General features: G+C 48.8%; 1 long non-coding RNA gene across 1 annotated transcript in view; it reads left to right on the plus strand.

Annotated features, from left to right (window-relative positions):
• The first annotated feature begins 198 nt into the window (after positions 1–198).
• The window catches only part of LOC143929543 (uncharacterized), a 46,186-nt gene continuing 30,612 nt past the window's right edge, over positions 199–15,772 (plus strand). Inside the window, exon 1 of the long non-coding RNA XR_013262545.1 lies at positions 199–416. This is a non-coding gene — a long non-coding RNA (uncharacterized LOC143929543). The remainder of the gene's footprint in view (positions 417–15,772) is intronic.

Here is a 15,772-nt window from a genome sequence, read left to right on the forward strand (position 1 = left end):
CACCTCCGCCTGCCCCCCGCTATACCTCAGGACCTCTCAGCAGCCTCCACTGACAGGGGTGACAGTATAGAGCACTGTTGCCAACCGCCCGTGTTTTTACAGGCAGCCCCTAAAAACACGGCTATTTTTTCATGTCCGTGAAAATCCGTGAATTAAAAATCTTGCCAGTAAAAATGACGGTCCCCGGCTTGGAGCCGTGCATGCGCAGTTCCCAATCATGCCGAGAGACTCCCATCAACTTTCCGACAACTGCTGCTAATAGCTACTTGTCTTGTACCCTCCCCCCTTCCTTCTACAGCGCGCCTTATTTGATTTCCACACAGGAGATGCTGGAAGGGGGAGGAGTAGAGTCAGCCTGCAGTGTAGAGCTGGACGGACTTCAGCCCAGCAGAGGAGAAGCTTCGCCATTACCAAAGGTGAGCAAAATACAGTTGTGTCATTACCTCTTCTTAGCGGGCAGGAGGGAGGGAGCAGAGGATGGCCTTGTGTCAGGGCTGGACTGGGACAGAAATTTGGCCCTGTACTTCATCCAGACAGGCTCCTTTACATCAGAGTGTCCCATCAGCACCCCCTTACATCAGAGTGTCCCATCAGCACCCCCTTACATCAGAGTGTCCCATCAGCACCCCTTACATCAGAGTGTCCCATCACCAGCCCCCTTACATCAGAGTGTCCCATCAGCAGCCCCCTTACATCAGAGTGTCCCATCAGCAGCCCCCTTACATCAGAGGGTCCCATCACCAGCCCCCTTACATCAGAGTGTCCCATCACCAGCCCCCTTACATCAGAGTGTCCCATTAGCACCCCCTTACATCAGAGTGTCCCATCACCAGCCCCCTTACATCAGAGTGTCCCATTAGCACCCCCTTACATCAGAGTGTCCCATCAGCAGCCCCCTTACATCAGAGTGTCCCATCAGCAGCCCCCTTACATCAGAGGGTCCCATCACCAGCCCCCTTACATCAGAGTGTCCCATCACCAGCCCCCTTACATCAGAGTGTCCCATCAGCAGCCCCCTTACATCAGAGTGTCCCATCAGCAGCCCCCTTACATCAGAGTGTCCCATCACCAGCCCCCTTAGATCAGAGTGTCCCATCAGCACCCCCTTACATCAGAGTGTCCCATCAGCACCCCCTTACATCAGAGTGTCCCATCACCAGCCCCCTTACATCAGAGTGTCCCATCAGCAGCCCCCTTACATCAGAGTGTCCCATCAGCAGCCCCCTTACATCAGAGGGTCCCATCACCAGCCCCCTTACATCAGAGTGTCCCATCAGCACCTCCTTACATCAGAGTGTCCCATCATCAGCCCCCTTACATCAGAGTGTCCCATTAGCACCCCCTTACATCAGAGTGTCCCATCACCAGCCCCCTTACATCAGAGTGTCCCATTAGCACCCCCTTACATCAGAGTGTCCCATCACCAGCCCCCTTACATCAGAGTGTCCCATTAGCAGCCCCCTTAGATCAGAGTGTCCCATCAGCGTTCCCTTAGATCAGAGTGTCCCATCAGCACCCCCTTAGATCAGAGTGTCCCATCACCAGCCCCCTTACATCAGAGTGTCCCATCAGCACCCCTTACATCAGAGTGTCCCATCACCAGCCCCCTTACATCAGAGTGTCCCATCAGCACCCCTTACATCAGAGTGTCCCATCAGCACCCCCTTACATCAGAGTGTCCCATCAGCACCCCCTTACATCAGAGTGTCCCATCAGCACCCCCTTACATCAGAGTGTCCCATCAGCACCCCCTTACATCAGAGTGTCCCATCAGCGTTCCCTTAGATCAGAGTGTCCCATCAGCGTTCCCTTAGATCAGAGTGTCCCATCACCAGCCCCCTTACATCAGAGTGTCCCATCAGCACCCCTTACATCAGAGTGTCCCATCACCAGCCCCCTTACATCAGAGTGTCCCATCAGCAGCCCCTTACACCAGAGTGTCCCATCAGCACTCCCTTACATCAGAGTGTCCCATCACCAGCCCCCTTACATCAGAGTGTCCCATCAGCACCCCCTTACATCAGAGTGTCCCATTAGCAGCCCCCTTACATCAGAGTGTCCCATTAGCAGCCCCCTTACATCAGAGTGTCCCATTACCAGCCCCCTTACATCAGAGTGTCCCATCAGCACCCCCTTACATCAGAGTGTCCCATCAGCACCCCCTTACATCAGAGTGTCCCATTAGCAGCCCCCTTACATCAGAGTGTCCCATCAGCACCCCCTTACATCAGAGTGTCCCATCAGCACCCCCTTACATCAGAGTGTCCCATCAGCACCCCCTTACATCAGAGTGTCCCATCACCAGCCCCCTTACATCAGAGTGTCCCATTAGCAGCCCCCTTACATCAGAGTGTCCCATTAGCAGCCCCCTTACATCAGAGTGTCCCATTAGCAGCCCCCTTACATCAGAGTGTCCCATCAGCACCCCCTTACATCAGAGTGTCCCATCACCAGCCCCCTTACATCAGAGTGTCCCATCAGCACCCCCCTTACATCAGAGTGTCCCATCACCAGCCCTCTTACATCAGAGTGTCCCATCAGCAGCCCCCTTACATCAGAGTGTCCCATCAGCACCCCTTACATCAGAGTGTCCCATCAGCACCCCTTACATCAGAGTGTCCCATCAGCACCCCCTTACATCAGAGTGGCCCATCAGCACCCCTTACATCAGAGTGTCCCATCAGCACCCCCTTACATCAGAGTGTCCCATCAGCACCCCTTACATCAGAGTGTCCTATCAGCACCCCCCTTAGATCAGAGTGTCCCATCAGCACCCCCCTTAGATCAGAGTGTCCCATCAGCACCCCCCTTAGATCAGAGTGTCCCATCAGCACCCCCCTTAGATCAGAGTGTCCCATTACTACCCCCTTACATCAGAGTGTCCCATCAGCACCCCCTTACATCAGAGTGTCCCATCAGCACCCCCTTACATCAGAGTGTCCCATCAGCACCCCCCTTAGATCAGAGTGTCCCGTCAGCACCCCCCTTAGATCAGAGTGTCCCATCAGCACCCCCCTTAGATCAGAGTGTCCCATCAGCACCCCCCTTAGATCAGAATGTCCCATCAGCACCCCCCTTAGTAGTAGTAGATTGTTTTTTTTTTGTGTGTCAGATGAGATCTGCTTTGCTTCCTGAGATCTCCCCAATCTCTACCTATTGCCTGCAGGGCTCCCCAGTCCAATCCAGGCACAACCAGCCCGTCCTCTCCAGAGTTACCACCTTATGTGTCTGGGGCACTACAAATCCCAGCATGTCAGGAGAGGGAATGCAGCAGCAACATGATTTGGCTGATTTTCAGATGAAAAGTGCTGCTGTATATTGTGTTTGTACTGTGTGGTCATAATATAATTGATTATGTATTGTGCTTGATGGTCTTGAGGTGACCGTCTCCTGTAATATGTCCGCAGCCTATGACCGTCTCCTGTATCATGTCCGCAGCCTATGACTGTCTCCTGTAATATGTCCGCAGCATATGACCGTCTCCTGTAATATGTCCGCAGCCTATGACCGTCTCCTGTATCATGTCCGCAGCATATGACCGTCTCCTGTATCATGTCCGCAGCCTATGACTGTCTCCTGTAATATGTCCGCAGCCTATGACCGTCTCCTGTATCATGTCCGCAGCCTATGACTGTCTCCTGTAATATGTCCGCAGCCTATGACCGTCTCCTGTATCATGTCTGCAGCCTATGACCGTCTCCTGTATCATGTCTGCAGCCTATGACCGTCTCCTGTAATATGTCTGCAGCCTATGACTGTCTCCTGTAATATGTCCGCAGCCTATGACTGCCTCCTGTATCATGTCCGCAACCTATGACCGTCTCCTGTAGGATAAAACCAGAGCCACCAAGCTGGAGCCGTCTGACTGAGCCCTGCACGGTGTACCTGAAAGGAGGTTAGTGACAGTGCCGCCAGGCCAGTCTGATGGGGGTCACTGATGTAAGGGGGCACTGATATAAAGGTTTCCCCCTTATATTAGTAACCCTCCCTTACCTTAGTGTATTCACTCTACGGAAGGTGGTCTCAGGTCACCAAAGTCCTCCCCCCACATCAGAGTTCCTGGTATTCCCCTTTACATCAGAGTCTGCAGGATTCCCCCTTACGGTGCAAGGGGATTTCAGTCTGCGGACCCTGATGTAATTGGGAACTCTGATGTAAAGGGAACACAGTGGGCTCTGATATAAGGTGGTCTCTGGTCACCAGAGCCTTCCCTTACATCAGAGTTCCCCCTTTGATCATGATTTGCAGCATTCCCCTTTACACAGGAGCTTTGCTTCACTGTAAGGGGAAATCCTGCAGACTCTGATGTAAGGGGGAACTCTGTGTTGGCTGGGTTCTCGTAAACTGACCTTTATGTCAATGCAGAAATAGTTTTTTTTTTACTTTTGTTTAACTTAAACACATTGCTCATAGCACTAGATATATGATTATAGTTTAAATATTGATATTTGCACTGTTTAGCACTGAAAACTGTAATTTTAGGTACTTTTTTGCAGTGCCAGTAAAAAATTGGTGCCGTTTGTAAATTTTTCTCGTTCTGCCAATAAATTTCACTTTGGCGGGTTGGCAAGTCTGGTATAGAGCAGGGTGTCCCAGGTCCTTTCAGCACATCTGCCACCAGCACACCACCAGCTGTAGACATTAGCCAGCTAATTTATCTGCCCCGGCTGTTGCAGCACAAAAAAATAAAATAAAAAAAGCAGGCACTGTCACCCACATGCCCAGCATCTAAATGTAAGCTTGTCAAAGCTGCTGGCTTTACAACTCCTGCCTTTCTATTGGATGGATTCTACTCCCTTCCCATGAATTTGCAGAATGTGCTGTATCACAATGGCAGGTTTCCCCAGTTGCTATTTCTTATCACGTAAGGCCATTCCATCTCTCTGCCAGCATGTGGAAGGCTTTATTTTGGCATAGTTGGGCAAGGCAGTCAGCCGGCAAAGTTCACGGGAGAGGTGAGGCACTCTGGTGAGGCTGAGTATAGGGTTTCCTCTTTTTTTTTTTTTTTCAAGCCAAACTCGAACATTTTAGTGGCACATCACAATTTTTTTTTTTTTAGCAAACTCTATAGGATTGTAAAAGACCTGGGGCACCTTTCGGCAAAGAGAATAGTAATGTGGCGTGCATAGTGCCTCTTCACCTTTCTATCAGGCACTTTTCTGAGCTACATTCCTGTCTGAATATTGTGTCCGGGTTTCAGGTGGACTGAAACCTGGACACATAATTCAAAAACCCGAACTGTCCGGGTGAATCGCGAACAGGAGGCAACCCTAGCTGAGTATCCGGTCTTTTGTAGAAGTGGAGAGAAGATGGCACTGAAGGCAGCTCTGGGGGGGGGGGGGGGGGGCATAAAAGAAAGAGAGAGGCGCCTCTAAGTGCAGTGGTTAACAGATTTGTTACAGACACAATGGGATTAAAAACACAAGAGTAAGAGGTCCTAGGCATATAATGATTAGTCTTCATGCAAAGTCCACATTACTGCTGACACGCGGTCACGCAAGCATGGTCAGGGACGATATGTTTCGTTCACAGCACACTAGGTAACTCTGCTTGCAACTTGGAGGGATGCTGGTTGTTGTGCCACCACATTCGTGTCCTCCTCTGCTGAATTGTCCCATGAACCACCAGTACCCACTAAGCGTTCAAGGGGTTATTCAATGAGTCAGTCTATAAGGTGGCATGCAGTGCTTCAGCTGGTGTGTCCAGGGGGCAGGAGCGGAGATTCTTGCAGCTCTGCAGGGACAGGCCCAGAGGCGGCTCACGCCAAGCTAGCTGGAGGGCAATAATGGCACAGACCCTCCTGTCCGTCCTTAGACAGGGAAAGTTGACACACGTGCCATGCCTGGCACATGTCCTCAATTTGGTGGTGCAGCATTTTTGAAATAGGTACCCAGGGTTGGAAGATCTGCTAAAGCAGGCCAGAAGATTCTGTAGCAATTTCATGCGGCCATACACAGCCAGTGCTCGGTTTGGCTTAGCGGGGAATTCCACCTGCCCATAAACCGCCTGATTTATGACACACCCACCAGGTGGAACTCGACTTTGGCAATGCAGCAGCGGCTGCACATGCAGCAGAGGGCTGTCAACGAGTACCCTTTGTGAGTATGGCACAACAACAGGCTCAGGTCAGAACGTTTTTTTTTTTTTCCCATGCCAACGGGTGCTCATAAAGGATGCATGCACTGTACTGTCACCATTTGAGGAGGCCACAAGGATGGTGAGCTGTGACAATGGCAGTTTTGGAGGAGTTGAAGCAGAGCAAGACATATACGTCAATCCTTAAAAGATATTTTTTCCATTCCCAGAACCCTTGGGAGTAGTGCGTGGCTGGGAGGAGGCAGTTTCAGATACTGTAATCCTCAGTGACCCCGAGGACTCTGCTTCTCATCCCTCCGCAAACTTGTGGTGCATGGGCTCCCTCATTCTTCAAAGACTGCTAAAGCACCCCAGAATACATGGCATCAAGGAGAAATATCACTATTGGTTGGCCACTGTTACAAGGGCAAAGTGTCGGAACTCATCCCATCCCCACAGAGGGAGCAGAGGATAAAATCTCTTGAGGACACCTTAAAGAGGCGTTTATGCAATGCCTTTGCTGACTCTGATAGGTTACAGTCTGGTGGAAAACATAGTTTTGAGGCTTCTGTTGATCAAGAGAGGAGCGGTGGAGAAGGCGGCCGCCTCAGGGATGCTGTCAGGAACGTACCAGTGCTGATCAGGGGCACATGGGCCCCTTCCCGAGTTGTGCAGCAGTGTTCGCCCACCAGTATGCGCCTGCGGGCTCTCCGTGCATGCGCGATGGGTGCGCGTGCGCGCTAGCGCTGTTTAGCACCGAGGACCTTTCAAAAGTACCTCAGTAACACTTGTGCGGTGCTGTTTTGTCTGCAACTCTGTAACTGTGTTACCTGAACCTGTCTTGCTGATTGTTTACCGACCCGTCTGACTTCTCTACCTTCTCCAACCCGACCCAGCCTGCCTGACTCTGCGTGACTCTGCTGTGAACCGTTGCCGGCTCCTGCCTGCCTTACTGACTCTGCTGTTGTCTGCTGCTCTCATCCGCTTGATTTCCTGCCAACCCGGACCGTCGGACCTTGCCGCTGCCTGCTGTGTTTCTCCTGCCTATTGTCTGCCAACCCGGACTGTCTGACCCCGCCTTTTGCCTACTGCCTTGTGTTGTTGTGTTCTGGCCTTCTCATCCAGCTCCAGCAGCCGCTGTTCCTGCATCTCCTGCCACTCATCTTGCTGATTGCTCCTGCCTGCTGTCATCTGCAGTCCAGCCATTCCTGGAGGATCTCCATACCGTTCCTTTGCCGACCGCTGCAACTACCATCAGGCACGCCTACCCACTGTGCTCATGAGAACACTGTTCCCATTCCAGTGGCTCCTGAATATAATATCAGCATATGAGCCCGCACCGGACCTCTGGCTCGTTTTTGACCTTGCTCCTGTCTGTTTCCTTGTACCTCGCTGCCTGCACGTTACTGAACCCGGCCTGTACCTGGACTTACCTTACCGGCTCCTGCTCAGTATCTGCTGCCTGCATTCCTGCTCTCCACCTAGCTGTCTGAAGACCCTTCTCTTCCAGCATCAGGACTCACCTACCAGGGTCTCATACTCCTCCGCACTCCTGAGCCACCTGTGTTCTCTACCAGGGGCCACGTGTCGGACACGTAAGGGAGACCACCCTCTGCCCAAGTGGACTCACCGGTCAGGTACATAGGCTCTGATAGTATCAGGCAGCCATGACCGAGTCCAGGCAGGGGGCCTCCCCTATGTATGAACTTTTTAGGCACTTAGCGGGCCTCACCCAAGCAGTCCAGGGTGGCTCCTCGAGATTGGAAGAACAAGTCCAGGCTGTGTCCTTATCTGCTTCTCCCCAAGGAGCAGCTTCTGCCAGTCTCACCCAAGCACTCTCAGTAGTGATGCTCCCTCCTGAACCCAGGGTATCCACGCCCGAAAGGTTTTCTGGTGACCGAAGCAAGTACCACGCTTTCCGCAATGCCTGTGTGCTTTATTTCACTCTTCATCCCCGTACCTTTTCCCTGGAGGCTACAAAAGTGGGATTTGTCATCTCCCTCCTGTTCGGCGAGCCTCAAACCTGGGCCCACCGCCTGCTGGAGCAAAAATCAGAGTCTCTGGATTCTCTTGACAGTATGTCACAGCTCTATGAGGATCCCCAGTTAACCGCAATGGCCGAGGTTGCACTGCATTCCTTTCAGCAGAGCGGCCAAGGATTATGCAGTGGAATTCAGACGCTGGAACTCTGACACAGAGTGGAATGACGAGGTCCTGAATCATCAATTCCGCATGGGCCTGTCTGACCCCCTGAAGGATGAGCTGGCACGTGTCAGTGTGCCTCAGACCCTGGATACACTTATTAATCTGTCAATTCAGATTGATCGCCGCTTGAGAGAGAGACGTTCTGAAAGATCTTCTGGTCACCCTCACCCCATCTGGATGCTGCCAAGGGTGCCCAGTCCACCCAGTCCTGTGCCTCCCGTCTCTACTAACGCAACTGCGTAAAGGTCCCAAAGCCCATGCAACTTGGCCTGCTCCGCCCGTCTCTTACCCCAGAAGAAAAGATGCGCAGACAGGCCCACAACCTGCGCCTGTACTGCGGAGAACCTGGACACTACGCAAGATCTTCTGCCAACAAGACACGTAAGTGCCTACCTCTCTCTTCCTTGAATGCACCTGCTTTGTCTAAGACTGGTTCTCACCTGGCTCTTGCCATTGTCTTACAGCTTTCCGGAAGGACTATCCCAGTGTCAGTCATCGTTGACTCCGTGGCGTGTAGCTGCTTCATAGACCTGGCCTTCGCTACCAACCATGGCATTCCGCTTCAACCTAAGGCCCGGGGCCTTGCAGTACATCTGGCGGATGGCTCTGCTCTCAGCTCTGGTCCAGTCATCCAGGAAACGGTTCCTTTGTTGGCCACCATTGGTTCTCAACATCAAGAACTTTTATGCCTGGACGTCATTCCCTCTCCCCTTTTCCCAATTATATTGGGAATGCCCTGGTTGCAGGCACACAGCCCCAGCATCAACTGGGTCACGGGTGAAGTTCAGTTTCCTTCTGAGTACTGTTGTCAGCATTGCCTTTGTGGGACATCTTGCAAGCCATCCCAGCTACTCTGTGTGAAGTCGGATACTGAGCTATGCCACTCTATTCTTAAACCTTATCACAACTTCTTGGATGTCTTTAGCAAAAAAGGAGCAGAGACTCTCCCTACACATAGACCATATGACTGCCCAATAGAACTTTTACCAGGAATGGAAGTTCCCTTTGGAAGGATCTTTCCATTAACCGAGCAGAAGTTGGCTACCCTGAAGGACTATATAGACGAAAATCTGAAGAAGGGGTTCATCCGCCCCTCCACCTCCCCAGCCGGTGCAGGCGTCTTCTTTGTCCTTGCATTGACTACAGGGAATTAAACAAAATAACCATTAAGAACAGATATCCACTACCACTGGTGCCAGAACTTTTCCAGAGATTGGGAACAGCCACTATCTTTACTAGGCTGGATCTTCGCGGGGCGTACAATCTCATCCGCATCTGAAAAGGAGACGAGTGGAAGATGGCCTTCCGTACTCGATTCGGTCATTACGAGTATCTTGTTATGCTGTTTGGACTATATAATGCCCCAGCGACGTTCCAGCACTTCGTCAATGACATTTTTCATGACTACCTGGACCTGTATGTCATTGTCTACCTGGATGACATTCTGGTGTTCTCCTTATCCTTATCCGATCACAGCAGGCATGTCCAGAACGTACTGGCTCATCTAAGGCAACATGGGCTTTACGCCAAACCGGAGAAATGCGAATTTGAGATCTAATGTGTGCAATTCCTGGGCCTGGTCATTTCAGCTGAGGGCATTAAGATGGATCCCAGGAAAGTTGCCGCTATCCTGGACTGGCCCGCACCCGCTGACAAAAACTTCTATAGGAAGTTTATTAAAGGGTTTTCTTCCATAATCGCTCCCGTAACGGAGCTAACTGAACAAGGAATCTGATTCTGCTGGACTCCCGAAGCACAGGTGGCCTTTGAAAAGTTCAAGGGACTTTTTACATCAGCAACCATTCTCAAGCATCCAGATCCGGCGTTGCCCTTCGTCCTGGAGCTTGACCCATCTGAAATCGCAGTGGGCGTGGTACTCTCCCAGCGTCGGGGTGCTAAAGCTCTCCTTTATCCAGTAGCATTTTTCTCCGTAAATTGTCTTCTTCAGAGAGGAATTACGATGTTGGAGACCAAGAGCTTCTGTGGCGCTGGAGGAATGGCGCTATCTACTAGAGGGTGCCGCACATCCTCGACCTTGCTCCTGTCTGCTCCCCGTGACCTTGTTCCCTGAACCTGAATTCCGGCTTGATTACCTATTGAATTGGCTTGCTCTTCTGACCTTCCTGGATATCAGCCTGCACCGGACCTCTGGCTCGTTTTTGACCTTGCTCCTGTCTGTTCCCTTGTACCTCACTGCCTGCACGTTGCTGAACCCGTCATGTACCTGGACTTACCTTACCAGCTCCTGCTCAGTATCCACTGCCTGCATTCCTGCTCTCCACCTAGCTGTCTGAAGACCCTTCTCTTACAGCATCAGGACTCACCCACCACTCCTCCGCACTCCTGAGCCACCAGGGGCCGCGAGTAGGACACGTAAGGGAGACCACCCTCTGCCCAAGTGGACTCACCGGTCAGGTACGTAGGCTCTGATAGGAGGTCCTTGGCAGAATTACGGCTGGCTTTTAGACTCCGCGCCCTGGAGGATCCCTTGTCATCTGCTCCCCTGTGGGCTCACTGTAGTAGTACCATGACAGTTTTGCTCAATATTAAGGGGACTGATTATTTAGTAAAAGAAAAAAAAATAATAACGGTGAAAATATTTTTATGGTATTTGAAGCAAAAGTTTTTCTAAGTTCACTTTTCCTCATATAGAATCAAAATTGAAAATATATTCAAATCAATTATCTTAAGATCTAAAAGCATGTATGGATATGAATGAGATACGATTGTAAATGGATTTAGATAAGAAAATGATTAAGATTGTTTAATCAATCATTTTGAGAGGGAAATGTTAGATGTTTTCTAATCTAATATTTATCAATTAACACATATTAACAAATTAATGAATGGATTGGGTGTTTTTAGAATAACTGACTTGTATATATTTATATTTTCTAGATGTGGAAAAAGTGAAATTATATAGACTCTTATACCTGTGAAGGTATACATATTGTTATAAGCTTCATAAGCATTTCATTGGAGAACTAACATTTGGTCATAATTAGATTCACCCTTCCCCTTGGCAAATGAGTTGAGAAGAAATGTCTCGTATTTCTTATGATGTAAAAATTTGTTTTAGTTAAGAATATAAGTTCTTTATACTACAATATTTTTTGATTAGGATATTTTTTTTTAAATAGATTTTTATTGAAAGGTAAAAATCATACAGATTATAACAGCAACAGTATTGTATTTTTACATATTGATGGTTGTGGCAAAAGCAGTAACCAGAAAAATAGCAGAGAAAGTGTAGCATGTAACCTAGGGGATGCATAGGTATGTCCCTAAAATGGGATAACAACATGTAGGAGGTAACAACTCCAAAACAGTAACATACTTATACAAAAGGGGGATAACTGGATGGATCTGTAACAAAGGGTCCCTAGGGTTGCTGGGAGGAAACAAACGAAAAGTCCCAGAGAAGGGGATAGGGATGAGTGGGAAGTGGGGGAGGAGAGAGGGTGAACATCAAGTTCTTGTTATAGAGATGGAAAGGAGGTAGAGATCAGCATTGTAATGGAGGTACAAGGGGTGGCGCTCTCCTTCAGTGTGTTGTTAGGAGGGATTGAGGTAGATGGTCGATAGTCATTCTTGACAGATGCTTTGTGGTCTGTTGAAGATTGGGTTCCATCGGTAGTGGGTCCTACAGAGGGAGAGAGTAGTATCACTGGAGGTGTGGGGAGAGGCCTAATATGAGAATGAAAACTGTTTGAGGTTCGCCAGGTCTGCAGGAGTAAGCATAGAGACCATACAGGCTTCCCATCTGTGGTAGAAATGTGTTTTGGCAATATCGTGTGAGAAGTTCATGTTGCGTCTGTCCTTGAAAAGTAGTAGCAGGAGGTCTCTTTTTGACTTGTGAAATTTTTGGGGGAATGTTGGATATCCAATTTTTTAAGCTGGATCTCCTGGCAAGTAAAAGACAAATCAAAGACCAGTCTTTATAAGGAGGCAGCAACAGAGGGTCCCAGTGGTCGAAGATGAGGAGCAAGCGGTCTTTGGGTAGTTTCAGCAGGGTCACTTCGAAGATGTAAGAAAGTACTTGATGCCAGAAAATGGATATGTAGGGGCATGACCAGAAGCGGTGTGTCAGGAAGGTCTTGGGGTGATTACAGAAAGAGAGCAGGTAGAGGTGGTTTGCTCTCGTTTGGCAGAGAGGAAGGGTATGTGGGCTCGATGTACAATTTTCAGTTGGGTTTCCCTTCACGTTTCATTGGGGATACATTTATGAATGGCATTGAGACCCTGTAAGAGTTTATGCATCAGCTCCGTGTCTGGAACATCCTTGACCCAGTTGGCCAGTGATTAAGATGCTAGGGAAGGGGTGGTTTTCAGTACAAGAGGTTGGTATATATCCGATATTTTTTTATGAACCCTCTGATAGAAGGACTTTTATGATAGATTGTTTGAACCTTTTGTTATCCCTGCATGTGTTTTTCAGAAAACTGACATAGTGGAAGGCGTGAAATTGCAGAAGTGAGAATGTGTCGGCTATGGTTTGGAATTTAATGGGGCGACCAGTCTCCAAGTCACATAGTGATGAGAATTTTGGGAGGCCTTTCCGATGCCAGATGTCATAGGGTTGGTGTTCCAGACCCAGAAGAAAGCTCGGGTGTCCTTGAATTGGAAGGTGGCTGTAATTGAAGGGTGAGAGGTTGAAGCTTTTTCTGACTTCTCTCCATGCATTGGCCATGTCTTGTAGTAGCTGATTATGTTGAAGCAGCAGTGGGACGGGTTTCCACTTGCAGTGGAGGAGGGCAACTAAGGAGTATGGGTGCGCCATTGCAGTTTGTAAGGCATAATTGGAGTAGGGGATGATTGGGCTATCCAGTCCAGACCTGTCCTCAATAAGCAAACTAAATGATAGGTTTGGGAGACTGATACCCCCTTCGTGTCTGGGAAGATATAGTTTTGTGAGGGCTATGTGTGGTCACTTGTTTTGCCAAAGGAATTTAGAGATGGCTTTATTGAGAATTTTTGTATGCTTATGGTGTAGAAGTAGCGGGATGGTTTGGAGTGGGTAGAGTAAACGGGCAAAGCTGACAATTTTTACCACATGACATCTTCCCAGGAGTGAGAGGGGCAGGTCCATCCAGTTATCAAGTTCTTGGGATATTTTTGTGAGCAGAGAGGGATAGTTGAGATGGTAGAGAGAGGAAGACAGCTTCCCTATTTTGATTCCTAAGTAGGTGATATGGGATTTTGCTACTGTGAAGATCAAAAGGCAGATCTAGGGAGGATTGGAAAGTGTTCCTATGGGGAGGATTTCACTTTTATTATAATTTATGCAAAGGCCTGAACACAGTTTGAATTAATTGAATGTGGATTTGATTGTGAGCATGCTTGAGGTTGGGTTCGCTGTGAATATAAGAACGTCGTCAGTAAAGAGCAAAATACATAGTTTGTGATTACCAATGTTGATGCCATGCAGTGGGGCCATTTCAAATAGATACAGTACCTAGACAGGGGTTCTAATAGGATGTTAAAGAGGAACGGGGATAGGGGGCAACCCTGTCTTGTGCCTTTATGTAGGTGGAATTTATTCGATAGGAGGCCTGCTGCCACCAGCCTAGCCGCTGGAACAGTGTACATGGTTTTTATAAGGTGGGCAAAGGGTACGCAGAAACGCATTTTGGACATGACTATGTAAAATCCATTAGAAACAAACATTATCGAAGGCTTTCTCCCCATCTGGGGTGATGATTGCGAAATCACCCCTTGGGTTGCTTTTGGCGTGTTCCAGGGCCAGCATCACTTTTCTGATGTTAAGGGTGGCAGTTCTGCCTTTTATGAATCCTGATTAGGCGCCGTTTATCCGGGAGGGGATGATGGAGGCTAATCTAGTGGCAACAATTTTTGAGAGAATCTTGACATCGAGGTTTAGAAGTGAGACAGAGCTGTACGATCCTGGTTCTTGGGGGTCATTGCCCTTTTTTGATAGTAATTTGATGATGGCTTGGTTCCCCATAGGTAGGTATGAGCCACCGGGCCATATGTGCTGGTAGACCTTATGGAGGGTGGGTTCCAACAGTGCTCTTAGGGATTTGTAAAATTTGCCCATGAAGCCATTGGGGCAGGGGCTTTAGAAGGTGCTAGGTTCTGGATGGCAGTTGATATCTCAGGGAGAAAAATGGGCATATTAAGGCCGTCTAATTGTGAGGGAGTGACTTTGATGAGCGTAATTTTCTCAAAGAAGGAGAGTGCTGTCAGTTTATCTATGAGGTCAGCCACGTACAGGGAGGAGTAGTAGTGAAGCATAGCTGTTTTAACATCTTGCTGTGAGGTTTTAATATTACCTGAAGTGTCCCGGAGGGAGGTGATGTAAGTCGGACGTTGGGAGCCCTTACAAAGTCTGCATAGCAGTTTTCCTGCGTTGTTGGCAAATTTATAGAGAGTGGCATCCATATATGCCTTTTTTGTTAGTTCAAGGGTGTCTGCCCATGTGTCAAAGGCCTGCTTGGCTACCTGCCATGCCTTGCTATTATTAGGGGAGTCAGCCATGTATCGGGAGTGTTGGACTTGGTGTAGTCAGGAGCTAGCCAATTTGTAATTTGTTAGTGCGTTTCTTTTGAAAGAGGCCGCATAGGAAATGATCCGACCTCTAAGGAAAGCCTCACCAGCTTCCCAAAATAGGTGAGGGTTATCTAGATGTGAAGTGGCCGAGGAGTATTCAGACCATGTTATTTCCATGTACTTTAGGAAGTCGGAAATTATTATGAAAGTAGGAGGGGAAGCGCCACAGTTTGGGGTTTGGGTAAAGGTCAGGAAAGTCGAGCGTTACAGAGACAGGAGCGTGGTCTGAGATAGCAATGTCATGAATGTCAGCGTTAGAAGTCATTGGGACAATGTCGTCCAAACAGAAAAGGTAGTTGATTCTAGTGAAGACATTGTGGGGGTTAGAGTAAAAGGTAAACTCTCTATCAGTTGGGTGTCAGAGACACCAAACATCATGGAGCTGGAGGGAATTCATCAATCCATCGTGGAGGCGAGCAGGGTACGATATTTGGGGTCAGGTGGAGATCGGGGGCATCTGGGAGAGGATCTGTCATCTATTGGTGAAGAGTAGTATTAAACTCTCCACTGATAATAGGTGGAAGGTGGGAGGTATGGGTCGTGAAGGAGCCGGGTCGATAACACTCTATAGAATTGTTTAGAGGTTTTTGGGAGCCTATATGTTCGAGATTATGAGATCTTTAGCCCCTAACTGGACATGCGTCGATAGGAGTTGTCCTTGGGAATCTGAATTAACAGATATAACCGTGCATTGAAGATTTTTATGAATAAGCAGCAGGACCCCTGCTTTTACATTCCAGGAGACTATTTCATGTTGGGGGGCATCAATAATAACTGGGCTGGTGTTGTATGATTACTTCGGAGTGTGATATGAAGATGAACTGTAGGTGCATGTAAGGATAGAGAGTTGCCTACATTGTATAAAAGTGGTGCCTTAGTGTCAGGTGCTGTGGATATACCATGGTGTGGAAGGAAGAAGATA

Source organism: Lithobates pipiens, unplaced genomic scaffold (genome assembly GCF_037356315.1).
Source record: "Lithobates pipiens isolate NorthernLeopardFrog02 unplaced genomic scaffold, aLitPip1_a1.2 Scaffold_24, whole genome shotgun sequence".
In the NCBI taxonomy this organism is placed as follows: Eukaryota; Metazoa; Chordata; class Amphibia; order Anura; family Ranidae; genus Lithobates; species Lithobates pipiens.